General features: G+C 46.9%; 1 pseudogene; it reads left to right on the top strand.

Annotated features, from left to right (window-relative positions):
- The first annotated feature begins 7,908 nt into the window (after positions 1-7,908).
- On the top strand, positions 7,909-11,245 carry LOC135558189 (aquaporin-4-like; annotated as a pseudogene).
- The last annotated feature ends 4,563 nt before the right edge of the window (positions 11,246-15,808 follow it).

Here is a 15,808-nt window from a genome sequence, read left to right as displayed (position 1 = left end):
CAAAAACATCCTGTGGCAGACTGCAATAGCATCGAATAGTCCCTGCGATATGCAACTGTTCAGGGAAGTCAGTAACCAATACACGCAGTCAGTCAGGAAAGCTAAGGCCAGCTTCTTCAGGCAGAAGTTTGCATCCTGTAGCTCCAACTCCAAAAAGTTCTGGGACACTGAAGTCCATGGAGAACAAGAGCACCTCCTCCCAGCTGCCCACTGCACTGAGGCTAGGTAACACGGTCACCACCGATAAATTTCTCAACGGCTGGCCATGCCTTCCGCCTGGCTACTCCAACCTCATCCAACAGCTCCGCCCCACCGCAGCTTCTCACCCAAGCCCTTCCAGGTTCTCCTTTACCCAAATCCAGATAGCAGATGTTCTGAAAGAGCTGCAAAACCTGGACCCGTACAAATCAGCCGGGCTTGACAATCTGGATCCTCTATTTCTGAAACTATCCGCCGCCATTGTCGCAACCCCTATTACCAGCCTGTTCAACCTCTCTTTCATATCGTCTGAGATCCCCAAGGATTGGAAAGCTGCCGCAGTCATCCCCCACTTCAAAGGGGGAGACACCCTGGACCCAAACTGTTACAGACCTATATCCATCCTGCCCTGCCTATCTAAGGTCTTCGAAAGCCAAGTCAACAAACAGGTCACTGACCATCTCGAATCCCACCGTACCTTCTCCGCTGTGCAATCTGGTTTCCGAGCCGGTCACGGGTGCACCTCAGCCACACTCAAGGTACTAAACGATATCATAACCGCCATCGATAAAAGACAGTACTGTGCAGCCGTCTTCATCGACCTTGCCAAGGCTTTCGACTCTGTCAATCACCACATTCTTATCGGCAGACTCAGTAGCCTTGGTTTTTCGGATGACTGCCTTGCCTGGTTCACCAATTACTTTGCAGACAGAGTTCAGTCTGTCAAATCGGAGGGCATGCTGTCCGGTCCTCTGGCAGTCTCTATGGGGGTGCCACAGGGTTCAATTCTCGGGCCGACTCTTTTCTCTGTATATATCAATGATGTTGCTCTTGCTGCGGGCGATTCCCTGATCCACCTCTACGCAGACGACACCATTCTATATACTTCCGGCCCGTCCTTGGACACTGTGCTATCTAAACTCCAAACGAGCTTCAATGCCATACAACACTCCTTCTGTGGCCTGCAACTGCTCTTAAACGCTAGTAAAACCAAATGCATGCTTTTCAACCGATCGCTGCCTGCACCCGCATGCCCGACGAGCATCACCACCCTGGATGGTTCCGACCTTGAATATGTGGACACCTATAAGTACCTAGGTGTCTGGCTAGACTGTAAACTCTCCTTCCAGACTCATATCAAACATCTCCAATCGAAAATCAAATCAAGAGTCGGCTTTCTATTCCTCAACAAAGCCTCCTTCACTCACGCCGCCAAACTTACCCTAGTAAAACTGACTATCCTACCGATCCTCGACTTCGGCGATGTCATCTACAAAATTGCCTCCAACACTCTACTCAGCAAACTGGATGCAGTTTATCACAGTGCCATCCGTTTTGTCACTAAAGCACCTTATACCACCCACCACTGCGACTTGTATGCTCAAGTCGGCTGGCCCTCGCTACATATTCGTCGCCAGACCCACTGGCTCCAGGTCATCTACAAGTCCATGCTAGGTAAAGCTCCGCCTTTTCTCAGTTCACTGGTCAAGATGGCAACACCCATCCGTAGCACGCGCTCCAGCAGGTGTATCTCACTGATCATCCCCAAAGCCAACACCTCATTTGGCCGCCTTTCGTTCCAGTACTCTGCTGCCTGTGACTGGAACGAATTACAAAAATCCCTGAAGTTGGAGACTTTTATCTCCCTCACCAACTTCAAACATGTGCTATCTGAGCAGCTAACCGATCGCTGCAGCTGTACATAGTCTATTGGTAAATAGCCCACCCTTTTTCACCTACCTCATCCCCACACTGTTTTTATTTATTTACTTTTCTGCTCTTTTGCACACCAGTATCTCTACCTGTACATGACCATCTGATCATTTATCACTCCGCAAAATTTTAATTATTCGCCTACCTCCTCATGCCTTTTGCACACAATGTATATAGACTCCCCTTTTTTTGTACTGTGTTATTGACTTGTTAATTGTTTACTCCATGTGTAACTCTGTGTTGTCTGTTCACACTGCTATGCTTTATCTTGGCCAGGTCGCAGTTGCAAATGAGAACTTGTTCTCAACTGGCCTACCTGGTTAAATAAAGGTGAAATAAAAATAAAAAATAAATAAAAAGACTCTCTCCCCAGTCAGTCAGACACTCTCTCTCTCCAGTCAGTCAGTCAGACATTCTCTCTCTCCCCAGTCAGTCAGACACTCTCTCTCTCCAGTCAGTCAGTCAGACACTCTCTCTCTCCAGTCAGTCAGACACTCTCTCTCTCCAGTCAGTCAGTCAGACACTCTCTCTCTCCAGTCAGTCAGTCAGACATTCTCTCTCTCCCCAGTCAGTCAGACACTCTCTCTCTCCAGTCAGTCAGTCAGACATTCTCTCTCTCCCCAGTCATCAAATCAAATTTATTTATATAGCCCTTCGTACATCAGCTGATATCTCCAAGTACTGTACTGAAACCCAGCCTAAAACCTCAAACAGCAAGCAATGCAGGTGTAGAAGCACTCTCCCCAGTGTAGAAGCACTCTCCCCAGTCAGTCAGTCAGACACTCTCTCTCCAGTCAGTCAGACACTCTCTAAAGTCAGTCAGTCAGTCAGTCACTCTCTCCAGCCAGTCAGTCAGTCACTCTCTCCAGCCAGTCAGTCAGTCAGACACTCTCTCCAGCCAGTCAGTCAGTCAGACACTCTCTCTCTCCAGTTAGTCAGTCAGACACTCTCTCCCCAGTCAGTCAGTAACTCTCTCCCTAGTCAGTCAGTCAGACACTCTCTCCCTAGTCAGTCAGTCAGACATTCTCTCTCTCCAGTCAGTCAGTCAGACATTCTCTCTCTCCAGTCAGTCAATCACTCTCTCTCTCTCTCTCCAGTCAGTAAGTCAGACTCTCTCTCCAGTCAGTAAGTCAGACACTCTCTCTCTCTCTCTCCAGTCAGTAAGTCAGACACTCTCTCTCTCCCCAGTCAGTCAGTCTCTCTCTCTCCAGTCAGTCAGACACTCTGTCCGAAGTCAGTCTCTCGCTCTCCCGAGTCAGTCAGACACTCTCTCACTCTCCAGTCAGTAAGTCAGACACTCTCTCTCTCCCCAGTCAGTCAGACACTCTCTCACTCTCCAGTCAGTAAGTCAGACACTCTCTCGCTCTCCAGTCAGTCAGTCAGTCAGACACTCTCTCCCCAGTCAGTCAGTAACTCTCTCTCCAGTCAGTCAGTCAGACACACTCTCTCTAGTCAGTCAGTCAGACACTCTCTCCCTAGTCAGTCAGTCAGACATTCTCTCTCTCCAGTCAGTCAGTCAGACATTCTCTCTCTCCAGTCAGTCAGTCAGACATTCTCTCTCTCCAGTCAGTCAGTCAGTCAGTCAGTCAGACTCTCTCTCTCTCTCTCCAGTCAGTCAGTCACTCTCTCTCCAGTCAGTCAGTCAGACACTCTCTCTCGCCAGTCAGTCATTCAGACACTTGCTCTCCCCAGCCAGTCAGTCAGTCACTCTCGCTCCAGTCAGTCAGTCAGTCACTCTCGCTCCAGTCAGTCAGTCAGACACTCTCTCACTCCAGTCAGTCAGTCAGTCTCTCGCTCTCCAGTCAGTCAGACACTCTCTCTCCAGTCAGTCAGTCAGACACTCGCTCTCTCTCCAGTCAGTCAGTCACTCTCTCTCCAGCCAGTCAGTCACTCTCTCTCCAGCCAGTCAGTCTCTCTCCAGTCAGTCAGTCAGACACACTCTCCCTAGTCAGTCAGTCAGACACTCTCTCCCTAGTCAGTCAGTCACTCTCTCTCCAGCCAGTCAGTCGCTCTCTCTCCAGCCGGTCAGTCGCGCTCTCTCCAGCCAGTCAGTCACTCTCTCCAGCCAGTCAGTCACTCTCTCTCCAGTCAGTCAGTCACTCTCTCTCCAGTCAGTCAGTCACTCTCTCTCCAGTCAGTCAGTCACTCTCTCTCCAGTCAGTCAGTCACTCTCTCTCCAGTCAGTCAGTCAGACACTCTCTCTCGCCAGTCAGTCATTCAGACACTTGCTCTCCCCAGCCAGTCAGTCAGTCACTCTCGCTCCAGTCAGTCAGTCACTCTCGCTCCAGTCAGTCAGTCAGACACTCTGTCCGGAGTCAGTCAGAAACTCTCTCGCTCTCTCCAGTCAGTCAGTCAGTCAGACACTCGCTCTCTCCAGTCAGTCAGACACTTGCTCTCCCCAGTCAGTCAGTCACTCTCGCTCCAGTTAGTCAGTCAGACACTCTCTCACTCCAGTCAGTCAGTCAGTCTCTCGCTCTCCAGTCAGAAACTCTCTCTCTCCAGTCAGAAACTCTCTCTCTCCAGTCAGTCAGTCAGACACTCGCTCTCTCTCCAGTCAGTCAGTCAGACACTCGCTCTCTCTCTCTCCAGTCAGTCAGTCACTCTCTCTCCAGCCAGTCAGTCACTCTCTCTCCAGCCAGTCAGTCACTCTCTCTCCAGTCAGTCAGTCAGACACACTCTCCCTAGTCAGTCAGTCAGACACTCTCTCCCTAGTCAGTCAGTCAGACACTCTCTCCCTAGTCAGTCAGTCAGACATTCTCTCTCTCCAGTCAGTCAGTCAGACTCTCTCTCTCTCTCCAGTCAGTAAGTCAGACTCTCTCTCTCTCTCTCTCCAGTCAGTAAGTCAGACACTCTCTCTCTCCCCAGTCAGTCAGACACTCTGTCCGAAGTCAGTCTCTCGCTCTCCCGAGTCAGTCAGACACTCTCTCACTCTCCAGTCAGTAAGTCAGACACTCTCTCTCTCCCCAGTCAGTCAGACACTCTCTCACTCTCCAGTCAGTAAGTCAGACACTCTCTCACTCTCCAGTCAGTAAGTCAGACACTCTCTCGCTCTCCAGTCAGTCAGTCAGACACTCTCTCCCCAGTCAGTCAGTAACTCTCTCTCCAGTCAGTCAGTCAGACACACTCTCCCTAGTCAGTCAGTCAGACACTCTCTCCCTAGTCAGTCAGTCAGACATTCTCTCTCTCCAGTCAGTCAGTCAGACATTCTCTCTCTCCAGTCAGTCAGTCAGACATTCTCTCTCTCCAGTCAGTCAGTCAGACTCTCTCTCTCTCTCTCCAGTCAGTCAGACTCTCTCTCGCCAGTCAGTCAGTCAGACACTCTCTCTCGCCAGTCAGTCATTCAGACACTTGCTCTCCCCAGCCAGTCAGTCAGTCACTCTCGCTCCAGTCAGTCAGTCAGTCAGTCACTCTCGCTCCAGTCAGTCAGTCAGACACTCGCTCTCTCCAGTCAGTCAGACACTTGCTCTCCCCAGTCAGTCAGTCACTCTCGCTCCAGTCAGTCAGTCAGACACTCTCTCACTCCAGTCAGTCAGTCAGTCTCTCGCTCTCCAGTCAGTCAGACACTCTCTCTGCAGTAAGTCAGTCAGACACTCCCTCTCTCTCCAGCCGGTCAGTCACTCTCTCTCCAGCCGGTCAGTCGCTCTCTCTCCAGCCGGTCAGTCGCTCTCTCTCCAGCCAGTCAGTCACTCTCTCCAGCCAGTCAGTCACTCTCTCTCCAGTCAGTCAGTCACTCTCTCTCCAGTCAGTCAGTCACTCTCTCTCCAGTCAGTCAGTCACTCTCTCTCCAGTCAGTCAGTCACTCTCTCTCCAGTCAGTCAGTCACTCTCTCTCCAGTCAGTCAGTCAGTCAGTCACTCTCTCCAGCCAGTCAGTCAGTCAGTCAGTCAGACACAGACACTGTCTCTCTCCAGTCAGGCAGTCAGACACTGTCTCTCTCCAGTCAGTCAGTCAGACACTCTCTCTCCAATCAGTCAGTCAGTCAGACACTCACACTCTCCAGTCAGTCAGTCAGACACTCTCTCTCTCCTGTCAGTCAGTCAGTCAGACACTCTCTCTCTCCTGTCAGTCAGTCAGTCAGACACTCTCTGTCTCCAGTCAGTCAGTCAGACACTCTCTCTCTCCTCAGTCAGTTAGACACGCTCTCTCTCCAGTCAGTCAGTCAGACACTCTCTCCAGTCAGTCAGTCAGACACTCTCTCTCTCTCCAGTCAGTTACTCTCTCCCTCATCAGTCAGTCAGACACGCTCTCTCTCCAGTCAGTCAGTCAGTCAGACACTCTCTCCAGTCAGTCAGTCAGACACTCTCTCTCTCTCTCTCTCTCCAGTCAGTTACTCTCTCCCTCCTCAGTCAGTCAGACACGCTCTCTCTCCAGTCAGTCAGTCAGTCAGTCAGACACTCTCTCCAGTCAGTCAGTCAGACACTCTGTCTCCAGTCAGTCAGACAATCGCGCTCTCAAGTCAGTCACTCTCTCCCTATCCAGTCAGTCAGTCAGTCAGTCAGACACTCTTTCTCCAGTCAGTCAGTCAGTAAGACACTCTCTCCAGTCAGTCAGTCAGACACTCTCTCTCTCCAGTCAGTCAGTCACACACTCTCTCTCTCCAGTCAGTCAGTCAGTAAGACACTCTCTCCAGTCAGTCAGACACTCTTTCTGTCTCCAGTCAGTCACCCTCTCCCTCTCCAGTCAGTCAGTCAGTCAGTCAGTCAGTCTCACTCTCCAGTCATTCAGACACTCAATTCAATTCAAGGGCTTTATTGGCATGGGAAACATGTGTTAACATTGCCCAAGCTAGTGAGGTAGATAATATATAAAGTGAATATATAAAGTGAAATAAACAATAAAAATGAACAGTAAACATTACACATACAGAAGTTTCAAAACAATAAAGACATTACAAATGTCATATATATGTATATATATATATACAGTGTTTTAACAATGTACAAATGGTAAAGGACACAAGATAAAATAAATAAGCATAAATATGGGTTGTATTTACAATGGTGTGTGTTCACTGGTTGCCCTTTTCTCGTGGCAACAGGTCACAAATCTTGCTGCTGTGATGGCACACTGTGGAATTTCACCCAGTGGATATGGGAGTTTTTCAAAATTGGATTTGTTTTCGATTCTTTGTGGATCTGTGTAATCTGAGGGAAATATGTCTCTCTAATATGGTCATACATTGGACAGGAGGTTAGGAAGTGCAGCACAGTTTCCACCTCATTTTGTGGGCAGTGAGCACATAGCCTGTCTTCTCTTGAGAGCCATGTCTGTCTACGGCGGCCTTGCTCAATAGCAAGGCTATGCTCACTGAGTCTGTACATAGTCAAAGCTTTCCTTCATTTTGGGTCAGTCACAGTGGTCAGGTATTCTGCCGCTGTGTACTCTCTGTGTAGGGCCAAATAGCATTCTCGTTTGCTCTGTTTTTTTGTTAATTCTTTCCAATGTGTCAAGTAATTATCTTTGTGTTTTCTCATGAATTGGTTGGGTCTAATTGTGCAGCTGTCCTGGGGCATGTTTGTGTTTGTGAACAGAGCCCCAGGACCAGCTTGTTTAGGGGACTCTTCTCCAGGTTCATCTCTCTGTAGGTGATGGCTTTGTTGTGGAAGGTTTGGGAATCGCTCTCCACTCTCTCTCTCCAGTCAGTCAGTCAGACACTCTCTCCAGTCAGTCACTCTCTCTCTCTCTCTGAAAGTATTACAATGTTGAATTATATAAACCATTTGTAAGTAGCCTATTATAAACTCATTGATTGCAAAATGGCATAGTGCATCCCTCTACTGTATGTCCTTAGCATAGTGTTCGCTCTACTGCCTGGCACAGTGTGTTATGGGAAGCCACTGACTCCATTCCCTAGAGTTTTACACGTTGTGCCCAGCAGCAAGTTCCCTTCCCTGAAAGGGTTCACTGGATTTCCCGGCACACAGACAGATGGAGAATAACTACACTGGGATAATCATTTCATTTATGAATTCATTATTATTTTACCAGGAGTTGCCTGTCAGCGTGTAACCAGCATCCCATCATGGTGGCGTTCAAAGGAATCTGGACCAAGGACTTCTGGAGAGCTGTGTCAGCCGAGTACCTAGCTTCCCTGATCTTCGTCCTCCTCAGCCTGGGCTCCACCATCAACTGGGCATCTGAGTCGGACAACCCTCCCCCCCGCAGACCTGGTCCTCATCTCGCAGTGCTTTGGCCATCGCCACCATGGTGCAATGTTTCAGTGGCAGTCACGTCAACCCGGCGGTGACAGTGGCCATGGTGGTGACCAGGAAGCTGAGCCTGGCCAAGGGTGTCTTCTACCTGGCTGCCCAGTGCCTGGGGGCGATCGCTGGGGCAGGGCTCCTCTACCTGGTGACACCAGTGTCTGTCAGAGGGGGCCTTGGAGTGACTCTGGTAAGACATATAGTTTAGCCTTAAAATCAGAGAATCTAGCTAGCAACAGTCAGAGTTGACACCTATGGACTAGTTTGGGACTATTCCGTCAGGCAAGCTCAATCAAGCACAGCTTCTAAGTATTTGAAAATATTGTAAATACTAGTTGAACCCAGGTCTGGTATGGATTGATGCCATAAAGTGTTGTTCATTCATAGATGAAGACGCACCGACTGTGGCTAACTCTTACTCTCGTTTCCCAGGTGAACCCTAAGCTCAACATGGGCCAAACCCTGTTGGTGGAGCTCCTAATCACCTTCGAGCTGGTCTTCACCGTGTTCGCCACCTGCGACCCCAAACACTCTGACCTTAACGGCTCGGCTGGCCTCGCCATTGGAGTCACTGTAGCCTTCGGCCATCTGTTCGCGGTGAGTGGGATTCTATCTCTAACTTGAGTTCGGTCAATTAGGGGCCAGGCCACATGTTGTAGTGGTTAGAGCTCTAGGATTATAGCGAACCTGAAGGCCTCAAGGGGCAGACATTACAGTATATTTAATTCATTACCAACTATGGAAGAAAACGTAAACAGGGCATTGATGTAGATTGGTTATGTAGTTTGTTCTTTAAATCATCATAATGGTATAATAGTACAATATAGTGCATTAGTTCATATCTCACGTGTGCATCCTCCTCCATGCCAACCAATCATCAGGGACCTACCTAAGCCCCATTAACTGTCCTGCAAACGACATGCTACCTACCTCTAGTTATAGCAAAGCTTGACTTCAATATGCTGCCTACATGCTGTATGTCTATGAAATACCAGCATACATTTCCCCATGATGATATATACTTTCATTGTATCATTATCATGTATTCAAGTGGAATAATCCACTACTGTAGGTGTTGTGTCAGCTCTGGCTAGGTCTTGCTCCATGTCTATCTCTCTCCATCTCTCTCCATTGCTCGCATGTTAAAACCTCTATGCCATGCTTTGTGTTCTAGATCCCATACACAGGAGCCAGTATGAACCCCGCTCGCTCCTTTGGGCCTGCAGTCGCCACCATGAATTTTGAAAACCACTGGGTAAGATAGAAACTGCTGCCACCTTCTCGCCCTCAAAGGGCTATACTCCTACACAGTTGTCGGTGAAGGGGGAATATCTAAGCCAGGTAGTCCATATCTAAGACATTGGTTTCTATTTGCCAATATAAGGGACACAACTGTTTCATGTGTTGAAACCATATCTCAAATGGTTAAAACTGACCTGCCATGTTGTGAAGCGCTGTTGATCATACACTGAGTGTACCAAACACTATGACAGACTGACCATGTGACTCCAGATGAAGGCTATGATCCCTTATTGATGTCACATGTTGAATCCACTTCTTTAAAAAAATCAGTGTAGATGAAGGGGAGGAGACAGGTGCGAGAAGGACTTTTTTGTATGTGTGCCATTCAGAGGGGGAATGGGCAAGACAAGATATTTAAGTGCCTTTGAAGGGGATACGGTTTCCCATATGTATCAAGAATGGTTCTCCAGCCAACTTGACACAAGTGTGGGAAGCATTGGAGTCAACATGGGCCAGCATCCCTGTGGAACTCTTCTGACACCTTATAGGCCATGCCCCAGTGAATTGAGGCTCTTCTGAGGACAAAAGGGGGTGCAACTCAATATTAGGAAGATGTTCCTTATGTTTTGTACACTCATTATGTTTTGTATCATTCATTAAACAGTTGAAAGGTAAACTCTTTGCTTAAACTATAGGGTCAGATGTGTGTTTAGATGTGATTTTGTGATAAGTGTTCAGGTTGTCTCTGTTCTCCAGGAGCAAGGGGGGCTAAAGTAGTATGGGGGGGCACTGGAGGGGGCTACAGCTACAGGACTATGGACATTTTGAAACCCAGTAAGGTCACTTTGCAATGATGTCATATCACCATGCCAGAGCAGCTGAAGGATGCTATCTAGTGCCGTTCAACGACGTCTTCACCCACAACAGTGGACGGGAGTTCTACAAAAGGTTAAACTGGAAAGGGAATACTCACCTAAAGCATGCCTAATTAATAGTTTATATATAACCCTCGCTACGAGGTAGATGCATGCCTTGTAGCTTGCTAATGCAGAATAAAAGGAAGAGCACAGATCAGTCATAGACAGGTGTTATGGACTATACAAAGCATGTGCTTCTTTAATTCTGTATCCAGGACAATCATTCTCACGGAGCTGTTCATACTGACTCAGCAAGGCACAGTGGAACTGCTTGGTGTGTGTGTGTGTGTGTGTGTGTGTGTGTGTGTGTGTGTGTGTGTGTGTGTGTGTGTGTGTGTGTGTGTGTGTGTGTGTGTGTGTGTGTGTGTGTGTGTGTGTGTGTGTGTGTGTGTGTGTAGGGGAGGAGGGTCTGGGTCTTGGATATAATTAGGATAGGTCTTCTCACTGAGAGTGGCGTCATTATCTGACGGGTGTTTGCTGTCTTTTGAGAACAACATGGTTGACCTGGCAGAACCCAAAAAAGGTACCTGGCTCCACTGAGGATGCCCATAAACAACGACTGTTGCACCTTTACAGACATGACAAGACATCTAGTCTAATAATGCATGGAAGCTCTGTCAGAATGGGGTAGCCTCCGCTGTGGTAATGGGTTCATATTTGTCTGAACTGGGTTTGACTTTTATCTGTATTGCAGGTGTACTGGGTTGGTCCAATCCTGGGTGGCATCATGGCGGCTGCCCTCTATGAATACCTGTTCTGTCCGGACCCTGAGCTGAAGAGGATGCTCCGGGACGTCTTCCAGAAGGATCCAGCATCGAGGAAGTACAGGGAGGTAGAGGGCAACGGCGTATACCAGGGGGAACCAGATGACCTGATCACCAAGCCACCGTCCATCCACCACATCGACCTGGAGAAGGGGGAAAAGAAGGATATTTTCCGGGTCTTGACAGGCGAGGTGCTGTCATCCGTATGACTACCACGGGCACGGAAGAGGGAGACCAACCTGTAGAGCAGGGGGAGATCCAGAGAGACACTTTCAGTAAGGGTCCTCCACTACTGCAGCCCCCTACTCTAAGGCCCCATACCTTAACCCACACAACTCACTTCTCAGGCAGAATATGATTGCTGCATGTCCTCGCAATGTAGATGTGTTCGTGTACATGGAGGTGAGCCTTCCTCAACATTTGTGAGGTAACTGGATAATGTAAAACTTTGCACTCTACTCCAACCAATTACCCATATCATATGAAATCTATTGATCTCTGCAATCTTGTCCCATCATCTTCTGGCCCAGATTTGTTTTCTTGTGGCACTCTACGACACTGCAGGATGATAACAATAGACTATACTTCAGGGATTTCTGTCAGGGAAAAATGTCCAGGTCAACCATTTACAATGGGTCATCACACTGAATTTGGTAACTGGAGACAAAACGGCAGGCTTATTTTGGGGGGAATTAGTGTCACAAATTGTATACGAGGGCATAAGAGGCATTATTCACATATGGTCGTTAAGTACATTATAAAAACCAATACTATGATGGATCTTCAGCCCGCTCCTATATTGTTCGTACTTATTTTACATTCTCAGTGCACATTGGTCAGTGAAGAAAAACAATTAAACTTTGCCTATAACATATCGATCTTAACACACAGATGTTCAGTGCGTAGCAACAGATCATAAACAAACCATCAAATAGCAGTTATAGAGCTCATTGTAATGGCTGGAATGTTTCCATATGTTTGATGCAGTTCCAAATATTCCATTCCAGCCGTTCACAATGAGTCCGTACTCCTATAGCCTATAATAAGCTCTCTAAAGCCATGACATCATTTTCTGGGATTTTCCAAGCGTTTTAAAAAGGCATAGTCAACTTAATGTATGTAAATGTCTGACCCACTGGAATTGTGATACAGTGAGAGAAAATAATCTGTCTGTAAACAATTGTTGGAAAAATGACTTGTGTCTTGCACAAAGTAGATGTCCTAACCGACCTAACCGCAAGAAATGTGTGGAGTGGTTGAAAAACGAGTTTAAATGACTCCAACCTGAGTGTATGTAAACTTCCGACAACTGTATTCGAATCTTGGACTTTCATACTTGACAACTGCACCTTAAATGCCGTTTCTGTGTCGATTTAGAATTTCATGAAATAAATGGTCATTTCCAAGTCTTCAGTGTGAACAATTTTGTGATTTATACTGCACATATCCATGCCTTTGTTTAGCTTCTGTTGGTACCTCACAAAACACAAACCATAACCGTATCATATTACCAAATAGATGCAACAGTGTTTTTCTGTCTGACATAAAGCACGTCTCATAATGCAGATTTGAATAAACATTGGAGTTTAAGGCCAGAACCTGAGCAGAGAATTGCTTCTGAAGAGATGTACCATTTCACTGTAGGGCAGAAGGAGTTTACAGCAGCAGTGTGACAAAAGCACAGTACCCGCCATGATGGATAGCCTCATCTCCCTCTAGAAAGTGTTTCCTCGTAGCCAGACGTACGGGGATAATGTGTGTTCCTTCTGAGACTATAGGTTCATATCATTTAATCAGTGGAACACCACTGGAAATGTTGGGGCACTTTGTCATATAGAATAGAGGTGATCTGTCACAATGTCACTTTATTTCCTTTGGAAAAAAAACGGGGACAATTTCATGTGGAGAGAAGCCAAGCTGACTGCATATACTGCTAGGTGATAAAAAAAACGAACTGGTTGACTTAGGATGACATTGTGCCCACTGTTAATAAAAAGGGAAAAGCAGTGCAATAGAACTCATGTTACACTAAAGATTAAATCACATACCAGTTAGTTTTTTAACTCCCCCTACCTCCCTCCCCAACTCAGTTTAAGGCATGTACACATGCCAACAGCGTCACCGTCTGGGCACCATAGTTTTGTGGGAAAAATAAGGTATGGTCTCATGAATACCTGCCATTAGACTGTTGACCAGTGGAGGGCAGTCACGAGCCTTACAATAAACTTTGAGGCCTGAGGAGGTGAGGGAGACAAGACAGCTTGAGTCCTATTCCCTGCTCATGAACTGATTCCTGTTGAAAACAACAGAAAATCCCAACCTAACATTTACACAACTACCCTAAGTGGCCTCATGACATTACAGAAGGTAATTTACTCTAGCTGATTTGCAAGGGATATGAAAGCTGTGCTCAGATCGATATTGGCCTGAGTCCCCAAGCAGGCTGGACAGTAGGTCATAGTACTATAACCCCCATTCCCCATCCGCTCCTCTCTCCCCAGCCTATGGGCATCCCTCCAGGACCTGAGTAAAGTCCACAGGCCAACAGTCTCTCAGCTCACCCTATATCATCTTCATAGCCCAAATAAATTAGCACTTAAATCTGAGTGCGACCATCGACTATTTCCTCATGGAATAGGGTATAATGAGAGCTCTGTCTGCCACAAGTACTAATTTACAGAGCTGGCTCCTCATCGGACAATGTTGAAGGAAGGGGAGGGGGAGGGGGACAGCATAGGGAGATAGCCGCCAAAATTGTAAAACGGATGTGTAGTGGCTTCCTTTCCTCTTGACCATAGCCACTGCCCTAGCCTGAAAGGGCGGGGTTGTTTCGTACACATACAGTCCACATTCAAGGTTTCCAAACGGCCAAAACATTCAATGAGATCCAGGGATATGGTACAACAAAAAGGTTTAATTCTTCTTATATCAAACAAAAAAAATATAGATTACTTGATGTGAAAAATACATAATATGCCCTGTCTGTATGGTCAAAAGACTATACCGCTCCCCCACCCCCGAAGGCCCAACGTCCTGCCTTTATCCTAACACATTTACCACATGGGCAAGAGGGGGGGCCAAGTTACAATAATCACAAAGGAATATATCAGGTAAATATAAATCATTAAGGTACCTAATATTTCATCATATAGATTCAGAATTAATAAATTTACACAAACGTACACGGAGCTCTGTATGTTCTATCTTTTATACGAATATGTCCAAATCGGCTCTAACAGGATGCTTGTGTAATTGAATGGGATTTGTTTTGTGTTCAACCTTAACTGATATGAATAGATTCCATTGCAAAGTTTTGTATTCAGTCACCTTTCCACATATGTGAATACCCAGAAATATCTTGAGTATTCCTTCTCCTTCCTCTGCTGCAGTATTACATACAGTACATTTGATGTTCCATATCCTTCACATACAGTATATCACAAAAGTGAGTACACCCCTCACATTTTTGTAAATATTTGAGTATTGTCACGACTTCTACCGAAGTCGTTGCCTCTCCTTGTTCGGGCGGTGCTCGGTGTTCGACGTCACCGGTATTCGAGCCATCATTGATCCATTTTTCATTAGTTTTGTCTTGTCTTCCCACACACCTGTTTTCAATCCCATTCATTACCTGTTGTGTATTTAACCCTCTGTTTCCCGTCATGTCTGTTTATTGTCAGTGTAGTGTTTTTGTATAGGTGCGCGTCGGGTCTTCGTACCCATATTTATTTTATTGTTAATTTGTCTATTTAGTGTTATGGAGCATGTTACTTGGACTTTATTAAAAGACTCCATTTTACACTCCGTTTGACTCTCCTGCGCCTGACTTCCCTGCCACCTATACACATATGCCTGACAAGTATATCTTTTCATGTGACAACACTGAAGAATTGACACTTTGCTACAATGTAAAGTAGTGAGTGTACAGCTTGTAAAACAGTGTAAATTTGCTGTCCCCTCAAAATAACTCAACACACAGCCTTTAATGTCTAAACCGCTGGCAACAAAAGTGAGTACACCCCTAAGTGAAAATGTCCAAATTGGGCCCAATTAGCCATTTCCCTCCCCGGTGTCATGTGACTCATTAGTGTTACAAGGTCTCAGGTGTGAATGGGGAGCAGGTGTGTTAAATTTGGTGTCATCGCTCTCACACTCCCTCATACTGACTGGTCACTGGAAGTTCAACATGGCACCTCATGGCAAAGAACTGAAAAAAATAATTGTTGCTCAACATAAAGATGGCCTGGGCTATAAGAAGATTGCCAAGACCCTGAAACTGAGCTGCAGCACGGTGGCCAAGACCATACAGCGGTTTAACTGGACAGGTTCCACTCAGAACAGGCCTCGCCATGGTCGACCAAAGAAGTTGAGTGCACATGCTCAGGGTCATATCCAGAGGTTGTCTTTGGGAAATAGATGTATGAGTGTTGCCAGCATTGCTGCAGAGGTTGAAGGGGTGGGGGGGGAATCAGCCTGTTAGTGCTCAGTCCATATGCCGTACACTGCATCAAATTGGTCTGCATGGCTGTCGTCCCAGAAGGAAGCCTCTTCTAAAGATGATGCACAAGAAAGCCCGCAAACAGTTTGCTGAAGACAAGCAGACTAAGGACATGGATTACTGGAACCATGTCCTGTGGTCTGATGAGACCAAGATAAACTTATTTGGTTCAGATGGTGTCAAGCGTGTGTGGCGGCAACCAGGTGAGGAGTACAAAGACAAGTGTGTCTTGCCTACAGTCAAGCACGGTGGTGGGAGTGTCATGGTATGGGGC

The sequence above is a fragment of the Oncorhynchus masou genome, chromosome 17 (assembly GCF_036934945.1).
Source record: "Oncorhynchus masou masou isolate Uvic2021 chromosome 17, UVic_Omas_1.1, whole genome shotgun sequence".
Lineage (NCBI taxonomy): Eukaryota > Metazoa > Chordata > Actinopteri > Salmoniformes > Salmonidae > Oncorhynchus > Oncorhynchus masou.
Note: the sequence above shows the minus strand (reverse complement) of the source record. Positions and strands in the feature narration are given on the sequence as shown.